This window comes from Epinephelus fuscoguttatus, linkage group LG17, assembly GCF_011397635.1.
Source record: "Epinephelus fuscoguttatus linkage group LG17, E.fuscoguttatus.final_Chr_v1".
Classification (NCBI taxonomy): Eukaryota; Metazoa; Chordata; class Actinopteri; order Perciformes; family Serranidae; genus Epinephelus; species Epinephelus fuscoguttatus.
The window spans coordinates 2,142,294-2,163,041 of NC_064768.1; the positions used below are offsets into that span (position 1 = coordinate 2,142,294).

General features: G+C 40.9%; 1 long non-coding RNA gene across 1 annotated transcript; it reads right to left on the reverse strand.

Moving 5' to 3' along the window:
* Positions 1–239: 239 nt before the first annotated feature.
* Positions 240–6,982, reverse strand: LOC125904346 (uncharacterized). The gene is made up of 4 exons (XR_007451438.1): positions 6,894–6,982; positions 1,102–1,293; positions 826–918; positions 240–562 (listed from the first exon to the last, which is right to left on the reverse strand). It is a non-coding gene; the product is annotated as an uncharacterized LOC125904346 (long non-coding RNA).
* Positions 6,983–20,748: the final 13,766 nt, after the last annotated feature.

Genomic DNA, 20,748 nt, shown 5'->3' on the forward strand with positions numbered 1-20,748 from the left:
ATTACTTCAGCATAACTTGCCAGGACCTCTGACTCCATTAGGAGACCCCACTTCATTGCAGCAGTTTGCTTTTTGGAGCCTCTTATCATTTGGACAGCGAGGGCCTTAGCTGCAGACTCTGAGTCCACACTTCCCTCCCAGGAAGAGCAGGCCTCTCGAAAGCGACTGGCAGTTAAACGTGGTTGACGTAACTGTGCCCATGCAGGACATTTTGACTGCTGCCTGGTTCCCTTCTCAATTTCACTGGCCATTTGTGGTGACACTTGGAGTGACTGGAGGTGCATGAGCTGATGCAACGTTGGAACAAAGTGCAACTTGGAAAAAGTATGCTGCATAAAAGGAAGACCCGGGAATTCAGGAGCCAAGTGGTGCAGGATAAGGTCACTGGACTTTTCAGGTGGGCAATGATATGACAGCAGGGATCCTTGTGGGACAGGCCCAAATTTAGATGGAGTCAGCTCTATCTCAGACATGCCATCTAATACGAGAGCAATGAGAGGCTGGGGTTGCTCCTGGCGTAGCTTGGCTCCAGATGCCATCATGTCAGGGTCAGGAAATGGTCCTAAAGAAGAAAAAAAAGGAGCCTGTCTAATCAACTGCTGCTTTAAACTTATATGTACTCTAATAACAACTCTCTTTCTGCTCCTGTTTAATGGCTTTGTAATAGAAGCTATGTCTAACCATAATAATTGTTCTATGAAAGTCTTGTGGTACTGAAATACTGCCATATAACATTTCATTAGGGGGCTGACAAATAGTAAGTCATAACCATTGAAATCAGCATCATAGTTTCAAAGCAACATTAAAATGACTATAAATTATCACCTGAATATGCCTGGTACAATGTGGAGCTAAGACCACTCTTGCCCACCGTCGTTGGTTTTTGCACCATCACATCATTCACAGGTTCAGGATTCCCTTAAAATTTAGAATAAAATGTGATCACTTTTGCAGGATGTGCTATGACTGTGTGTGTGTGGATCAGTACTTAAACACCTGTCCTTAAATAATGTGAAAACAAAGTAAATACACAACATAATCGTGAAAATAACGCTCTAAATGAAAATATTCTACTCTTGATTTCACTTAACTTACACCCACCTGTGTTCTCGGTCTATGCCAGCGTTGTAAATCACTTGTGCAGGCCAGGGGTGGTGGAACAGTCGGCAAACTGAGCTGCAAATAGTGTGCAGTCTGGTAAAGGAGGGCTACTACATGGTTGCAGAAGCCTTTACCAGCTACACAGCTGCAGGAATAAGCCATCAAACTTCCACTGTCAGTGGCCAGTGATATCTACACACAACAAAAGATAATAATTATATATAATATCATAACATTGCATCACTGTCAACAGTAACATGAAGTAAAAGCCTATAGAGAGAGATGAAATAGAAGTATGGAAAGAGATGAAAGAAAAAGAGTTAAGTCAAGGCTGTGACTTTTGCTGGAAAATATATTTTGTCCCCCTCTAATCAAATAACATAAAATGCAGCACTCCTGGGGGCTAGCAAGGCCACACAAACAAACAAGAGTGTGTGTGAACTTTTCCACACTTCTAGCTGTGTAAGAACTTCGTAGAAAGAGCTGCAACTGCAGCAAGTGCACAGAAGTACTGCAACGGCAGCAAGAACAGTAGGAAGCAATGAGAACCTGGAGCTTATGCCAACTGGCAACTGGCACTCTCTATGGTCAAACCTCTAGTTTGTGAGGCTCCTCATTCTTCTTCATGGATTTGAAGCATCTAGCCCTCACAAAAACCTGCCCATCTAGTACATTTGATACTATGATCACACACAAACACACACGTAAGGGAAAAATGTTAGCTACATTAGCATTCGGCTAATATTGTCGATACGTAGAAGACGTTCACTTTGACAACCATCAACACAACAATCTGATACCATATTGCTTCACTCAAAACAGAGTACAGTTGTCCCCACAGTTGTCATGAAAGAGGAAATTAACTATAGAGACCAAAACCATTTTTGTACCAGGCTGTAAACATGTTTATTTCTGCTCGAAAGTTGGGCATTTTAACATGGGGGTCTATGGGAATTGACTCACTTCCGGAGCCAGCCTCAAGTGGACAGTCAGTGAACTGCAGTTTTTGGCACTTCCGCATTGGTCTCACTCGTCTGCACCGGAGGTTGGGGCTTGATAAAAGGCACATTGTTAATAACCTAAGACTTGTTTTGGATTTCATTGATTACTCAGATTTGATTGAAGATGATAGTTTTATCCTTTTCCTGGCTTTTGATACTGTTGAGCATCCGTTTATTTTCTATTGCCTTGAAAAATTTGGGTTTGGGGAATATTTTTGCAATGCAATGAAAACTCTTTATACAAATGGTAATAGCTCTGTAAAACTGACTGGTGGTACTACATAGAAGTTTTATCAGGAGAGAGGAATACGACAGGGGTGCCCTGTCTCTGTTTATTTGTTTTTAGTGGTGGCTCAAATGTTTTGTGTATATATAAAATCATGTAATTTGGAGGGCATCTCTATTGCTGGTAGGAAAATTTGCCTGAGTCAACTAGCAGATGATACTGCACTTTTTCTTAAAGACACTTTACAAGTAAAGCCGGCTATTCGTTCAATCTTGGTTTTTTCTAAAGCATCAGGTTTATGCTTAAATTTAGGTAAGTGTGAATTATTTGCATTAAAAAACAATGATATAACCTCAATCGATGATATTTGTGTTAAAAGTAGGGTAAATTATTTAGGTATTACCATAACAAAAGAGCAGCAGGAGAGATGCTCTCTGAACCTTGAGCCCAGAATGAAAAAGGCTGAGAGCAGGTTTAATCAATGGCTGCAGAGAGATCTGTCTTTGAGGGGTCGTGTGCTCCTATCCAAGGCTGAGGGAATTTCACGGCTCATTTATGCTGCCTCTTCTCTGGCTCTGGACAGTAAAACAATCAAAGAAATTGATCAAATGTTGTTTAACTTCTTGTGGAAGAATAGAATACATTACATCCGAAAATCTGTCGTAATCAATACCAGAAAGAATGGAGGGCTTGAGTTTTTGGACTTTGGATCATTACACCATGTATTTAAAATTAATTGGTTAAAAAGTTTTTTTTTTTTTAAAAAAAATGATTCATCTTTATGGAACTTTATCCCCAAATTTGTATTTAACCAAATTGGTGGACTTCCCTATTTGTTAGTGTGCCAGAGTGTTGTCAGAGTTCCATTACCAGGTCTTACTTGCATGGAAAATAATCTACAAACACAATTTCTCCCCTCAGAAGTATTATCTATGGAACAACAGAGACATTTTACACAACAAAAAGAGCCTCTTCCTTAGAAACTGGTTTGAAAGAGATATTCATACAGTCACTCAGTTGCTGAGTCCAGATGGCCTATTAATGTCCTATGTGGAGTTTATACAAAAGTTTGGTTTTCCGGTTACAGTAAAAGAATTTTACCAGGTAATTGATTCCATTCCTACAGGTGTTGTAATTTTATTTATTTTTATTTTATTTAACCTTTATTTAGCCAGGTTAGTCCCGTTGAGATTAAGAATCTCTTTTTCAAGGGAGACCTGGCCAAGACGGTCAGCAGCAAAAACACAAAGTTGCAGACAGAGACATACAGGGAGAACAAGTACAAATTCACAAGCACTAAAATTTGCATAAAGAAAAACTACCAATAAATCAAGACGAGTGTTTCTGGGAGTAATTTGTACAAACAGTCAAGCTAAAAACATCGACATCCCATAGACATCCCATTCCAAGTCCTTCATTTTAGATTTAAAAACATTTAACGACACGAGCTCCTTCAGTTTTAAATCATTCTGCAACAAATTCCAGGCTGAGGGTGCAGAATACCCAAAAGCCCTTTTCCCAATTTCAGTCCAAGCATTTGGGACAGAGAGCATAAAGAGGTCCTGAGAACGCAGTGAATACTGCCCGGTGTTTTTTTGCATGATGAAAACACACAGGTAATATGGAAGCAGACCAAGAATTGCCTTATATATAAAGGTGTACCAATGTAGGAGCCTACGGGTTGCCAGGGGGGGCCATCCTACCCGAGAGTACAACTCACAGTGATGAGTCAGTGCTTTACAATTTGTAATGAACCTTAGGGACGCATGGTAGGCTGAGTCAACCATATGGAGACATTGAGCAGAGGCATGCATGCACAAGAGATCACCATAGTCTAATACAGGTAAAAAAGTTGCAGCAACTAGACGCTTTTTTACATTAAAAGAAAAACACAACTTATTCCGAAAATAAAAACCCAGTTTTAGCCTCAGTTTTTTCACCAGGTTCAGCACATGAGGTTTAAAATTAAGGGAGTCATCGATCAAGATACCCAGGTACTTGCGAGTTAACAACTTCTATCTCCTTTCCATCAACAGTGACCACCACAGGTACATTTTGTAACCTAGCCTTTGAGGTGGTAAACAACATAAGCTTCTCTTATCTGCATTTAAAACGAGTTTCAGCTCATGCAGTTTATCCTGAACAACCACAAAAGCATTTTGCAAGTGCTCAACTGCCAGTGCAAGAGATGCTGCACAGCAGTATAAAACAGTGTCATCAGCATAAAAATGGAAAGTAGCATTTGACACATTTTGACCCAGATTATTCACATAAATAGTGAACAAAAGTGGACCTAATACAGAGCCTTGTGGCACACCTTTGTGGATCGACAAAATCTGAGCATAGACCATCATACCTAATGCACTGAGACGGATTACTAAGATAGTTTGAAAACCAAGAAACTGCTTCTTTTGAGAGACCTGAGTTCAGAAGTCAAAGTTTTAAAACATCGTGGTCGACTGTGTCGAAAGCTTTGGACAAATCAAGAAAAAGTGCTGCACAATGTTGCTTCTTATCAAGACCTACAGAAATGTCATTTACCACCTTCAGTGCAGCCGTGATAGTGCTATGCTTTTTTCTAAAACCTGATTGATATGTTGATAAAATATCATTGGTGTATAAAAACTCCTTTAGCTGAGCACTCACAAGAGATTCAAGAATTTTAACCAGTACTGACAAATTAGATATTGGCCTATAGTTATTTAAAATACTTGGGTCTCCCCCTTTCAATAAGGGGAGGACAAAGGCAGATTTCCATATTCTTGGAATTTCCTTAGTCAGCAAAGTTAGGTTAAAAAGATATGTAAGAGGCTCGGCCACAAAATCGGCTGCCAATTTCAAGAAATAAGGATCAATCAAATCAGGTCCTGAAGGTTTTCTCGGGTCTAGTTCTTTTAGAGCCCTACAAACTTCCTGTGCAGAGAAAGGCACAAAGTTAAAAGACTGACCAACACAGACAGACACATCAGTACTGGGTTTCACAGACGCACTGCAAGCGGAGTCACACAGGGAGCCAGTAGCCACAAAATGCTCATTAAAACAGTTCAAAATTTCCATTTTGTCATGAATAGCAACAAAATCCTTCATAACAAGGTTGGGCACTGTTAGGGAATGATTGCTGACAGAAAAGGACTTTATGGCTTTCCAAAATTTCCTTGGATCATTTAAATTTTTTGTGGTGACAGACAAATAATATTCTGATTTTGCTTTCTTAATAAGAGAGGAACATTTGTTTCTCAGTTGTCTGAAAATAGTCCAGTCAGTAGCAGAACCTGTTGCCCTTGCCTTTGCCCAAGCCACATTACGTGCATGAATAAATTCAGTTAGTTCAGGGGGAAACCAGGGGTTATCACGCCCCTTAACTCTGTATCTTTTAAAAGGTGCATGTCTATTTAAAATTTGTGTAAAACCATCATAAAAAAATGTCCATGCTGCTTCAACATCAGGGATCTGCTCTATTCTACTCCAATTAAAATTGAACAAATCATGAAAAAACCCCTGTTCATTTAAGTGTTTAAGATCCCTCTTCAAAATAACACGTGGCTTGGATTTAGGGATTTTAGTGTTTCTAGTAGCAGCAACAACACAATGGTCACTTAAATCATTGCAAAAAACACCAACAGCTGAAAATTTATGAGGAACATTAGTCAGGATCAAATCAATTAGAGTGGATCTCTCGGGCTGTTTAGGATTTGGCCGAGTTGGTGAATTAATCAACTGGGTAAGACTGACAGAGTCACAAAATGATTTAAATTCATCTGATACTGGCTTGAGCCAATCCCAGTTAAGATCACCAGCAAACACAATTTCATTATAATTTAGTTTGGATAAAAGGTGCATCAAAGACTGCAACGCATCACTCAGTGCAGATGGGGTCTATAACACCCAACAACAGTTAAACAGAGACCCTTAGACAATTCTAAACTCACTGCCAGAAATTCCAGCTGTTTGCTGAGTGATTCAGTCAGAATTACCCTAACACAAAATTTTGATTTTACAAAAATGGCCACACCGCCACCTTTCTTTGGTCTGTCAGCACGATAAACATTGTATCCATCTATGTTAATGTCTCTGTCAGTGACTGATTTTGTCAGCCATGTTTCTGATATTACAACAATGTCCGCATCTGTTGATTTAACCCATATTCTGACCATATCCACTTTAGACAACAAGCTGCGCACATTGAGATGAATGATTTTTAGCCCTGACAGAGATTTAAAATCAGATGGTGTCTGAACACACTGCAGCTCAGGGCCCGGGTTAGGTTGCACATTACCAGATACAAGCAACAGCAAAACAATCAACCACCTCCGTTTGACACAGTTACATGTGGAAACCTTCGTCATCTCATATTTCTGGTCCGACTGAGATTTCTCATTCAATGTAAAACAGTCATTTAAAGTCAGAAGGCTTTGAAGGCGGAGCAAGTCTTTGGGCAAAGTTTGTGAAATGTTTATGTCCTGTGCCAAACACTTCGGGGTTTGCACGGATTTGAACACAGTCAAAGCGCAAGTGCCTCCATACGCAATGTCCTGCAGGCAAAACACATTGTTAGATGTACTCACCCAGGAGAGATCACTTGCTCGCAAGTCCCAGACAGATAACGCGAAAAGTATAGAGTCACGAGAAACGCCATTCTCATTGTCCAGCAAGAGATAGTGTGTGCGTGTGTGCGTACCTGTGTGAGTGTGTGTGTGTGAGACAGAGACAGCGCAAGCGAGCGCACTGCAGGCCGTCAGCCAAAGCCGCGCAGTCAAGGAGGAGGAGGGGGTGTGGTGGGGAGGCCGGGTGGCGAGGCAGGTGAGAGCCTGGGAGGCCTCGAGGATTTTTGCAACCCCGGAGCGCTGGAGAGCAGGCCGCCGGTAGAGACGGGTGGGAACTGGAGTAGGAGATGCAGTGGCAAAGCCCAGGAGGAGAGGCCAGGCAGGTAGAGCCGGTGAGGCGCAAGAGGGCCCAGTGGCCAATGCGTAGACCACAATCAGATTCAGAGGATCGGATCAGTTTAAAATCCAATTCGATGAGCCAGAAAGGGGAGACTTTTAGAGAAGAGTGTGCATATATGCACTATGAAGGTTCTTTGCTTAATTTAAATGAATGTTAAAAGAATAAGAGCATTATTAGTAAAAACAGAGGACACATAACACCGACGTGAACAGACATGCCGCCATCTTGGATGTAAACTTGTACAGAGGCTCCTTTCAGCCGTGTACTGTCTCCGTTGTAAATCCGCTTAACACTGTCTGGGGCAAAGTCTGTTTCGGATCACACAAAAGCAACAACAGAGCGATTCGGAAACTTTTTATGATTGAAATCTCAACGAAACCTTATGTCACCAACTACTGGGCTAAATTTAACATCAATATACCTTGGACCAAGGTTTGGTTGTTAGCACACAAATATATGATCACTAACAAAGTCAAAGAAGTGTCTTATAAAATATTACATAAAATTTACCCAGTAAAGCATTTCATGCAGAAATTTAAGAATGATATTGATGTCAATTGTTCCTTTTGCTCGGTACAACCCGAAACAGTTAACCACATATTCTGGCATTGTAACTACACAAAAAGGTTATAGAAAGATATAGCAAAATGTATCTCTGATAAGTTGTATATGAACTTTAATCTGCATTTTGAACATGTTATCTTTGGCTTTCATTTTGATACTACAGAAGACCTGGATAAGGCTTTTGTTATTAACCTGGTACTACTTTATGCAAAGTTCCACATCCACAGAGCTAAATTTGCTGGAGATAAACCCATTTTCTCTGTTTTCTAGAAGTGTTTTGAATTATATTTACAGTCCCTCACCCCGCTAGGAAATAAGAAAGCCATAAAAACAAAGAACATTTGTGAAAAGTTTAATATTGGTAGGTAATTAGCTGTTATTATGTTATGTAATATTATGTATTATTTTCACAGTTACTATTTATTTATTTATTCACTTATTAATTTATTAATTAATTAATTAATTTATTTATTTATTTTCCTTTCTCTCTCTTCTTTCTTTCTCTCTTTATTTTCTTCTTGTCTGATTGTTAATGTTTATTTACACTGGCTTTCTGTTTTTTCATGAAATGTATTGTCATTTTTTTGTGAATGTAAGACTTTTCTATTTTCATTAAAATAAAAATGAATAAATAAATGACTAAATAAATAAATAAATAAAAAACTTGGCTTCCGGAGAGATGAAAATATGGGGTACGTCCCAAGTCTCTTATTTTATACTGCTAACTCCTAACTCCTTACTTGCTCCTCACTTACTTGAACTGGAAGTCGTTCAAGCTCCGCCATCTTTAAGGCCGTCTCATGTCTCTTATTCCTGCCAGTAAGGAGTTAGCATTAGGAGTTAGGAGGGATCTATTAGGTGCGATGAGTAAGGTAACACGAGAGGTTCCTAACAGGAAGTCTTTTTCAGCTTGAGGCCATGACGTATAAATACACGCCCCCTTTGTCTGGCTCATTTGAACGAGATGGCGGAGAAACAGCAAGTGTACCCGTTACATGCATTCTTTGCAATGAAACGCTGTAATTCACATGCCTACGTGACTACAAAGAGTAACGTTAATGATATTTCGTGCAAGACTGTCATGTTGTAATTAAGTTTATTTCATTCACAACCCGTTGCGGTATTCAGCGGACTGTCTGTGATGCGTGGCTGTTAAATGTGCAGCTGCTCGAGTGATATAACACCACGCACACACATACACAAACACAAACACAAACACATTTGCCCATCATTAATTGTCCTGCATGTCACGTGAGTGGAATAATGTTTAATAGGCTGTAGGTAATATTAATTATTAATATTAATATTATTACGGCTTTGATCAGCGAATATAATGTGACTTGGGATGTACGCCAAACGCTGGCTCCGTTATGCAGCAGATCCAGCTGTGTTGCCCATAGGTGCCGCCATCACCAGAATAGGACGTCGCTTTACGTGACGCTTCAGAGTAAGGCTGTCTCATGTCTCTTATCAGCAATCCTTGCTCCTCACTCCTAACTCCTGACTCCTTGCATGTTTTCCTAAGTGGGAGGGACTAAACAGTTAGGTAAGGTTGCTAGGTTAGGTGGTTAGCAGTAATTTTAAGGGACTTGGGACATACCCATTGAAAGTGTATGAAAGGCCCGAATCCGGCCGTTATCTGTTTTTTCCATTTTCCATTTAAACAGAAAATCATAAATCGGAAAAGGAGTCGTTAATCCGTTTTTTCATTTTGGTTCTGGAAACAAATATTGAAAAAACAAGTCATCATTTTATTTTTTCGTATTTGGTTTTATTTTGAAAAACAAATGATACACGGATTATACACGGATTTTCTTCCAATGCCTGTTTTCATCTTTCTTCTTGAAAGATGAAAAGTAAGACAGGTGAGCTTCCTGGAAGTCCAACTAAATATGGGCCTTTCAAAATAAAAGCCAAGAGAATACAATAGCCATTATGTAACATTAGCATTATGTGAGCACATACCAGGGTAACATCTGAGGAAATACAGTACAGGCCAAAAGTTTGGACACACCTTCTCATTCAATGCGTTTTCTTTATTTTCATGACTATTTACATTGTAGATTCTCACTGAAGGCATCAAAACTATGAATGAACACATGTGGAGTTATGTACTTAACAAAAAAAGGTGAAATAACTGAAAACATGTTTTATATTCTAGTTTCTTCAAAATAGCCACCCTTTGCTCTGATTACTGCTTTGCACACTCTTGGCATTCTCTCCATGAGCTTCAAGAGGTAGTCACCTGACATGGTTTCCACTTCACAGGTGTGCCTTATCAGGGTTAATTAGTGGAATTTCTTGCTTTATCAATGGGGTTGGGACCATCAGTTGTGTTGTGTAGAAGTCAGGTTAATACACAGCTGACAGCCCTATTGGACAACTGTTAAAATTCATATTATGGCAAGAACCAATCAGCTAACGAAAGAAAAACGAGTGGCCATCATTACTTCAAGAAATGAAGGTCAGTCAGTCCGGAAAATTGCAAAAACTTTAAATGTGTCCCCAAGTGGAGTCGCAAAAACCATCAAAGCGCTACAACGAAACTGGCACACATGAGGACCGATCCAGGAAAGGAAGACCAAAGGCCAAATTCCACCAGATGCTTGTTGGTTGCGTCTCCGCTCCGGCACGGCAGCGGAGCCGATAGGATTCCATTCTAGTCAATGTGTGTGTTTCCACTGGCTGTGGCTGTGCTGCGTTCCGGCTCCGTCTCAGCTCCGGCACTCTGGAGCCCTCCGCAACAGATACGCAGGACTTCTATTTTTGCTGGACGCCGGAGCACAACGCAGCAATTCAGCACAGAGCAGATCGTGCGGGGCAGGAAGTCGTGCACAGAAGCATGATAAAACATCGGGTTAATTTTCAAAATAAAATACACAGTGTTCACAGCGGATCATATTTCCCTGCACTACACCTTAAAAACTACATAATGGGCAGAGGCAGGCCTGAAGTCAACAGGTCAGAGGTTTTCAGACGTCATTTCACCCCGTGAACACCATGGATGAGGAGATATTGATCATGGCAGTGCACCAAGATGTCTTCCGGCGGAGCTGCACCGCACCGCACAGCAAACGCAGCCGGTGGGTATTGACGGACGGCGGAGAATGCAGCGGATAACCAGCGCTGCCGTTCCGCAACGGACACGCATCCAGTGGAAATCCGGCACCTCTGCTTCTGAGGATAAATTCATCCGAGTCACCAGCCTCAGAAATCGCAAGTTAACAGCAGCTCAGATCAGAGAGCAGATGAATGCCACACAGAGTTCTAGCAGCAGAGCCACCTCTAGAACAACTGTTAAGAGGAGACTGCGCGAATCAGGCCTTCATGGTCAAATAGCTGCTAGGAAACCACTGCTAAGGAGAGGCAACAAGCAGAAGAGATTTGTTTGGGCCAAGAAACACAAGGAATGGACATTAGACCAGTGGAAATCTGTGCTTTGGTCTGATGAGTCTAAATTTGAGATCTTTGGTTCCAACCGCCGTGTCTTTGTGAGACGCAGAAAAGGTGAACGGATGGATTCCACATGCCTGGTTCCCACTGTGAAGCATGGAGGAGGAGGTGTGATGGTGTGGGGGTGTTTTGCTGGTGACACTGTTGGGGATTTATTCAAAATTGAAGGCACACTGAACCAGCATGGCTACCACAGCATCCTGCAGCGGCATGCCATCCCATCCGGTTTGCGTTTAGTTGGACGATCATTTATTTTTCAACAGGACAATGACCCCAAACACACCTCCAGGCTGTGTAAGGGCTATTTGACCAAGAAGGAGAGTGATGGAGTGCTGCGGCAGATGACCTGGCCTCCACAGTCACCGGACCTGAACCCAATCCAGATGGTTTGGGGTGAGCTGGACCGCAGAGTGAAGGCAAAGGGGCCAACAAGTGCTAAACACCTCTGGGAACTCCTTCAAGACTGTTGGAAAACCATTTCAGGTGACTACCTCTTGAAGCTCATGGAGAGAATGCCAAGAGTGTGCAAAGCAGTAATCAGAGCAAAGGGTGGCTATTTTGAAGAAACTAGAATATAAAACATGTTTTCAGTTATTTCATCTTTTTTTGTTAAGTACATAACTCCACATGTGTTCATTCATAGTTTTGATGCCTTCAGTGAGAATCTACAATGTAAATAGTCATGAAAATAAAGAAAACGCATTGAATGAGAAGGTGTGTCCAAACTTTTGGCCTGTACTGTAAATTAATCAATCAGACAAATTAGTAAGCAAATAAATACACCCAAAAATGGACCGATAGAAACAGGGATTGATTACATGTAGATTAATATTGTACATTTGATTCATCTACACAGCATGGGTAAAGTCTTAGATTAATGATTTGCATTTTTTGGTGCAATACAGTTTGCAATATAGTTCAACCAACAATTACCAGCAATTACTGTGTGTGCATAGTTGTTACTGTTAGCAGTGGTATTTAACTGGGTTTCCACCGTAATGTGCTGTTGCCTGAGTGAAACAGAGTGGAAGTAGGTTAAGCTGACTCTCCACCAGTAGATGGCAGTATGAGTACTTAAATGTATGCCTGGTTTGTCTCTTTGTGAACTGTTGGCTTATTTTCCAGGTTATTGATGCAGATGTATTTAATACTATTCATTTAATTTGATATCTGATGTTTATGGTTTATTTACAACCTAGTTATAGATAACATGTATTTACTTTTCATTTCAGAACCACACATAGGCCTACCTGTATGGAAGAATGAGCATGTGTTGATAGTGTGGCAGAAATGAAAATGAAAAATTAGCAAAAAATAAAGACACATTTAGGTTGTTCTTATCGGACACGATTCAGTGGATTAGGCTTCAGTTACCAGCCAGTCACAGCATCACCTGTACACTATACCTTCATCATTTACTCTCAGCTTAGAGTCAAACCTGTATGTCCTTCTGTTCCAACTCTGCTGTTAGCGACTTACATCAGAAATTTCTTGATGTAGGCTGTTTGGTCTAAAGAATGATTTATAGGACTGCAGAAATAGGACACAGTAACATAAGCTGGCAGCTCCACCTGGTCCGCTGTCATCTTTGCCTTTGGGGCATGTGCGTTTGGAGGAATTGTCTGATTACTTTCCCCTGTGACCTGCCTGTGACCTCAGTGACGTCATTTCAACACTTTTCAACTCGTACCCACAAACTTGAATTCGTGTTCACAGTGAGGACTTCGTACTCGTAGAAATTAGAGTTTTATTCACAAGACTTAGCACTCACAGCTTTTAGATTCATACTCACAAAACAATCCTAACCTGAACAATTTCACAGACTCACGTATATGACAACAGAATTTTGTGTACAACAATTTTATCGACATACAAATGTTTAACATTACGAATACAAATGGTTAAAATTATGCACACATCTTTTTGATAGTTGTCTTACACCATAGGAATAAACCCACTCCTCCTTCATTTCTGCGCAGAACTTGTGCTCACTATTGCTTTGCACATATTTTTTTAAATCTTTATTGCTACAATATAAAGAAAAACTGAGAGCAGGGTCAGGAAGGAGACAGTGGACCAGAGGCCAGCAAGGATGATCATGCAGGGTCTTCACAGGTGAGAAGAGATTATAACTGGCTGAGAAAAAATATTTAGAGCATAAAAGTGACTTTGAGGTTAATTTCCACAACTATGTCACCAGTACTATTCTTAATTCTATTTATAAATTTTGCTTTGCATATTTATTATCTATATTATTTCAATAGAAAAGGGACAGGGTGGCAGGTATTTGGCACTTAATAATGGTAAATGGACCTGCATTTGTATAGTGCCTTTCTAGTCATCTAGTGACCACTCAAAGCGCTTTTTACACTACAAGTCACCTTCACCCATTCACACACACATTCATACACTGTGCCACCTGCTACTCAGTTTTAACACACTCACACACTGATGGAACAGCAATTTGGGGTTCAGTATCTTGCTCAAGGGTACTTCGACATACAGCCTGGAGGAGCCCGGGATTGAACCGCTGATCTTTTGATTGGTGGACAACCCGCTCTACCTCTGAACCACAGCCGCCCATTATCCATTATCCATTATTTGGCTACTTACCCTGTAGATGCTCGAGGGTCATTCTGTGTCAACTCAACCAGAGTGTGGCAGCTAAAACTTTAGATTTTGATGGTATATAATTTTAAAGAACTAAAGTCGGTCCGCTGGTGCTGTACTGTGGCTGTTTGTGGTTATGTTGTTCTTTCGCCGCCAAGGAGAGGTGCAATTGAATGCGAGAGGATGATAAATCACTCAATAGACTTCTGAACAATTTGTCCTGCTCACTTCTGAAATGATGGCTCCACCCCTGATCAGAGACAATGAACACATCAACAAGGCAACGGTTTGTCGGGCCATAAGAAAAGTGACTCTGGCTCTGAAAAGACTTTACCTGTTTTTGTGGTTTTCCCTGGGCATAAATCAGAAAGGATTATCAAAGACAAATACTACAGGGCATCGGTGGTTTAGTGTTTGGGGTGGGCGCCCCTTGCACAGTACTGTACAGTCCCTGCTACCGCAGTGGCCACGGGTTCAATTCCAGCCTGCAGCCTTTTGCTGTGTGTCCCCTCTGCCTAATACTGCAAGAATGACATAAGTATAAGCAAAATTACCAGTCTGTACAATATCTTTGTGTTTGATTTTGAGTTTCTGCCCAGTGCCCATCAGATTACAGCTGAATAAGAGAATATAGTAAAGTACATCAAAATATATGAACACTGTTAAGATATAAAAATGTTTCTATATTTTCTGTATATTAGACACAGCAGTAACTCGTCATATTACATAACGTCACTTCACATTACCTATTAACACGCTCTACAATCTTTTCCCATCACACCTCACATTGTTTAGCTGCAGCTGCCGAAATAGATTTGGTTTTTTTTCATGTCTTCATTCGCAGTCATTAAAATCTCTGATTCAGCTGGCATGAAATAAGTGGCTCTACTTTTAACTCCGCTTTCTGCCACTGAAAATCAGGTTATCTGCACTCCATTTATAATGTATTTTGGTGCTCACCGTGAACGTGCTTCCCTCAAGTAAACATACTCAGAGTTGATTGATCTAATACTGATCAGCTTTTTCTCATCTCAGGCTCAGTCTACCCGGGCCCTGCTGTTTGAGGGTCATCAGTAATCAAGTCTTTGATTTTATCGTAGCACCCAATATCAATTCAAAATCCTAAATTGCTGAATTGCTTGAATTGAACTTCTCGGACTTCTCATCCATGTTGATTGAAAAGTTGAGCTCAGTATTGATCCTCATGAGGACTGTGTGAAATGATTTCAGCTGCTGTTTCTAAGCTCAAACAGGAACTCTAAAACTCAAATCCACTGATTTTCAAAACATGAGCAGTTAGCTGGGCGATAATTAAAGTTTTGTCTATGTAATGTTTCACACTGCAGAAAATACAATATTAGAATAAGTACTGTACAAAGTACTTCCAACAATATGTCTGTCTTGTGTATTCTCATGTATCATATCATTTTTCTCATTATGAATCATCAGTTGTCATTTATGTGTTGCTCCTCCACCTTGAAGGCTATGGGGTACAGTACACATGCTGCATGCCATCTTCATAGCTGATCACAGCAGTTTTTAACATCCGATCAAACTAAAGCAGTTATTGCAATAACATGCAATGCTAACTAATCTGATTGCTGTCCCAGATCCTCATTGTTATTTTTTTCAAATAACCACACCATCAAAAGCAAATATATTGTCTTTTTTTATTGAATTACTTATTAATTTAGCAGTAGCCTAGTTGTGCTATGCCTCCTTTACTGGAGAGCAGGGGTAGGCTATTCAATTGAAATTCTAAGAGTGAACCTCATAATCATCATTATCATGCATCATCCAAAGTCCTAAATAAACTCCAGTACATCCAGAACTCTGATGTCTGTCTTCTCACCCAGTCCGGCTGGTTTTTAATGACAGAAATTCAGACAAATTATTTTTCCACATAATGAATATTATGAAACAAAAACAGCCTACAACTGTCTGTACTGGATGCTGGACACATGGAAACAATAAGTAGCCTAACTCAGCCTCTATTAAAGATAGATGATAGATGTAGATACTTTCATTTAGATTGAATTATGGCCGTTAAATGATGACTATAGATACAGACTTTGATATTCCTATGAAGGGCAATTTATTTGAGCAGCACACACACACACACACACACACACACACACACACACACACACACACACACACACACACAAAAACATGTATCTAATGTATTTAATCTAGTGGTGGTGATACAAAACTGTAGGTAATTTGGGTCACTGTTCTGTAGGATTTAGTGTTGTTCATTTATTGGTATCAAAAATCTGCTGTTTTCATTATTTTGAGATGGTGATCTTAAATTATTTTGATTGAAAAGTTAATGTATATTTAAGTTATTTTTTTTAAGCCCCTAAAAGGAACTTTCATTTGGAGTTGATTTTGGCGACCCTGTGGACAAAAGCGGTAGTGTTTTGCCGGAATGAAGCCATTTCCCATGAGCTCTAGTGCATATTGTCATAAAGACGCTTACCTGGCTCGCGCATGTGTTTGTTTTTGGGGATGAATGAAACAACAAGACGGGAAATCTTTGCCCCTCTCCTATCGGGGATCCCAGCTCACCTCTGCCGCGTCCCAGCTCCACCTCTCCGGCGTAAGCGCCACTGCCGCTGGGGTAAACGCAGCGATCGGCTGATAAGGCTGAAGGCCTGTTTGGCGAGCACTTCCACGGCTTCTTGGACTGAGTATGGAGCGGTGCCTCGCCTCTTCATTTCTCGGCACTCGCTGGACCCTGTCGACGCCTGGCTGGTACCTGTCGTCGGCCCGGATGAGGTGTTCCAGCCACGCAGCCCCTGCTCTCCTCGTCCCTACTGGCGCGGGGTGAATCTGCGCAACCTGCGGCCTCTGTGTGTGGCTCCCCGGACAGCTAACGCCGTGGACCCACCGGCTCCTGCCAGGATTGGGCTGGTAAATGCTAGATTGTGAGCGAACAAAACGTTTATCCTGAAGGATTTCCTGACTTCCCAAGGATTGGATTTTCTCTGTGTGACTGAGACGTGTCTGGCTGTTGGTGAGTCCAGTGCTTTCACAGAACTTTTACCCGATGATTGCTGCTATTTTAACTCCCGGCAGACGTCGGGTCAAGGAGGAAGAATAGCGACTATTTCTAAGAGTCACTAAATGTAAGCAGCTAGGTAAGATGACGTGTGCCGTCTGAGTGCCGTAAATCGTTTCGTCCTGGAAGCAACCTGGGTCGGACCCGGAGACAGTTTCCTAAAGGTATGGATATACACTATATAGAAATAGCTTATCTTCACACCAATGGTCTCATTTGCTGTTGTAGGTCACGCACAGACATCAGCAGAAACGAGAGACTTTTGCATATCCAGTTAAAAGTTCCTTGTAGCGGCTTTAAGTATTTTATTAATGTTAAGAGAATTTTCCATTTTGGGATTTTACAATAAAAAATACATTTAGACTGTAAAAGATGGTCTTTAGCACATTTTTTTAAATGTCATTTAATGCCATTTTTTTTCATGGGGCCCAAAATTTCTGGCGGTGCCCCTGGCTCCTGGTAATCAGCAAGTCCCCTTGCAAGTCCTGTGACTATTCTTCCTGTCCCTGTATCATAGGATCTTTCATGGCATATTTTTACCCAAATTATGTCTCTTTTAAAGCCAGAATGAAGCACCACAGACACATATCACTGAAGCCAACTAATAATGACTTAAAAGATTGGCATTTTAAAATGTGAAATTCATGCCTTGCATGCTGATGAGGCAGAAATATAGAGGCACTTCAACTCAATGTCTGTTTAATAAGTTCATCTAGCTAAAGCTATTGCAGTGTAATGCAATAACTTCTGCTTCCTGAGGGTTCATGCATATAGGCCTACTGTATTTTTGTTAAAAGTGCCTTAGAGAGGTGTTGATTGAATTTAAGGGGAGATACGACAGGGGTAAAACTTTTAACTGATTCTCCCCCATTTATAGTCATGAGGGTAGACAAAATACTATAAACTTAGATTTAAATTACCAAAATACACTCAGTGTTAAGCTGATGTTTCTAGTATTTTGTCTAACACTTAATGTATTTTGGTGAGTTACATCAATTAAGTCCCTCGACTGAGAGTTTAGCATATTGCTAATATCTCCCCCAGCCACAGTTTTATACACTGAGTTTTGCTAAATGAATGATTTGGCTTGTTTTTCAAAAATCCACCTACCACCAATGACCTTACTGAAATGTTGTTTCCCATAGTTGCAGTCAATAGCAAAACTTCACCAATAGCTACTTGTAAACCAAAATTCATAATGACATAATATACACTGCTCAAAAAAAAGTATGAGAACATTTAATCATCACAGTATAACACCAAGTCAGGGATATCAGTCTATCCATTTAGGAAGAACAAGTGATTGTGAATCAGTTTCACCTGCTTTGGTGCAAATGAAAGAGACAATAGGTGCAAAAGTAAGACAACCCCCAAAAGGGTATGGTTTTGCATGTGGTGGCCACAGACAGTTGCTCTCTCTTTATCCTTCCTGACTGATTCTTCTCTAGTTTTGTGTTCTGCCAGTGTCCTTGTTACTACTGGTAGCATTAGGCGGCACCTGCAGCCCAATCAGGTTGCACAGGTAGTCCAGCTCCTCCAGGATGGCACATCCATATGTGTGGTTTCAAGAAGGTTTGCTGTGTCTCTCAGCACAGTCTCAAGGACATGGAGGAGATAGGAGACTGGCCAGTACACGTGGTGAGCTGGACAGGACCATAGAAGGGCATCAACCCAGCGGCAGGATTGGTATTTGCTCTTATTTGCGAGGAGGAACAGGAGCAGCACTGCCAAAGCCCTACAAAATGACCAACAGGCTACTAGTGTGCATGTTTCTGACTTAAACTGTCAGAAACAGACTCCATGAGGATGCCATGAGGGCCCGACATTCTCTATTGGGACCTGTGCTCACAGCCCAGCACTGTGTAGCACAACTGGCATTCTCCAGAAAACACCAGAACTGGGAAGGGGTGCCATTGGCACCCTGTTCTATTCACAGATGGGAGCAGGTTCACATTGAGCACATGTGACAGGTGTGAAAGAGTCTGGAGACAATGTGGTGAACATCATGCTGTCTGTAACGTCATCCAAAAAGACCTGTTTGGTGGTAGATCAGTGATGGTCTGGGGTGGTATATCCTTGGAGGGTTGCACAGACTTCCATATCATACCCAGCGGTACCCTGACTGCTGTTAGGTACTGCGATGAAATCCTCAGAACGATTGTCAGACCTTACATTTGTGCAGTGGGCCCTGGGTTCCTCCTGGTGCAGGACAATGCCCGGCCTCATGTGGCCAGAGTATATAGGCAGTTCCTGGATGATGAAGGCATTGATGCCATTGACTGGCCCTCTGGTTCCCCTGACTGAAATCCAACTGATCCCCTATAGGACGTTAGGTATCGGTACCTCTGACCCCACCAAATACCGCCACAGACACCCCAGGAGCTCATTGATGCCTTGATCCAGGTCTGGGAGGAGATTTCCAAGGACACCATCTGCTGACTCATCAGGAACAACTCCCAGATGTTGTTGGGAGAGTTTACAGGCAGGTGGGGGCCATACACACTACTGAGTCACATTATGAGTTCCCAAGATAAAATTCACACAAGTTGGATCAGCCTGTGATTTCAATTTTTTACTTTGATTTTCAGTGTGATTTTGAATCCAGTACTCAGTGGGCTGATGATTTTGGTTTCCAGTGACCATTGTTATGTTGTTCTGTTCTCAACAAATCATACAATGTACATTAATTAAGATTGTCAACTTGAATAATTCGTTCATCAAGATCTGATCCTTTTTTTTCCTTTTTTTTTTTTTAGCAGCGTATGAACTTAAAGAACTGCATATACAGTGTGAACTTTCTTTTTCCAGAAACCCTGTTTTTCCAAGTCCTAGAAAGTTTTCCTCAAAGATGGACAATCTTGCAGAATGCTTGCCAGTTTGACCATTCACCACAGTTTTCACAGCCATTTTATTAACCTAAATTCAATAAAAATCAAGCACCAATTTCCTGTAACTATAATGGAAGGCCTTTTTTTCTCTCGAACTTGTGCCAACAGACAGCTCTCTCCCCAGGCTGTACCGTTTCTTGAACTCATCGAATTTTGTAAGACAAAGTCACCAAAAGCTCTTTGGTTACCTCATCTGAATACAACAGAATGGTAAATGGTTTCATTCTCACTCACACTCACACTCACACTCACACTCACACACACACCCAATGTATGTAATCTAGTGGTGGTGATACACAACTGTAGGTAATTTGGGTCAGTGTTCTGTAGGATTTAGTGTTGTTCATTCATTGGTATCACAAATCTGCTGTTTTCATTAATTTGGGATGGTGATCTTAATTTATTTTGATTGAAAAGTTAATGTATATTTAAGTTATTTTTTTAAGTATTTTATTAATGTTAAGAGAATTTTCCATTTTGTTATTTTACAATAAAAATTACATTTAGACTGTAAAAGATGGCCTTTAGCACTTTTTTAATGTCATTTAATGTCATTTTTTTTCCCATGGGGCCCAAAATTCCTGGCGCACCCCTGGCTCCTGGTAATCAGCAAGTCCCCTTGCAAGTCCTGTGACTTTTCTTCCAGTCCCTGTATCATAGGATCTTTCATGGCATATTTTTACCCAAATGATGTCTCTTTTAAAGCCAGAATGAAGCACCACAGACACATCACTGAAGCCAACTAATAATGACTTAAAAGATTGGCATTTGAAAATGTGAAATTCATGCCTTGCATGCTGATGAGGCAGAAATATAGAGGCACACACAGACGCAGCCTGACCATCAGGAGCAATTTGGGGTTGAGTGTATAACAAAAAAAAAAGCCATGGACGCAGA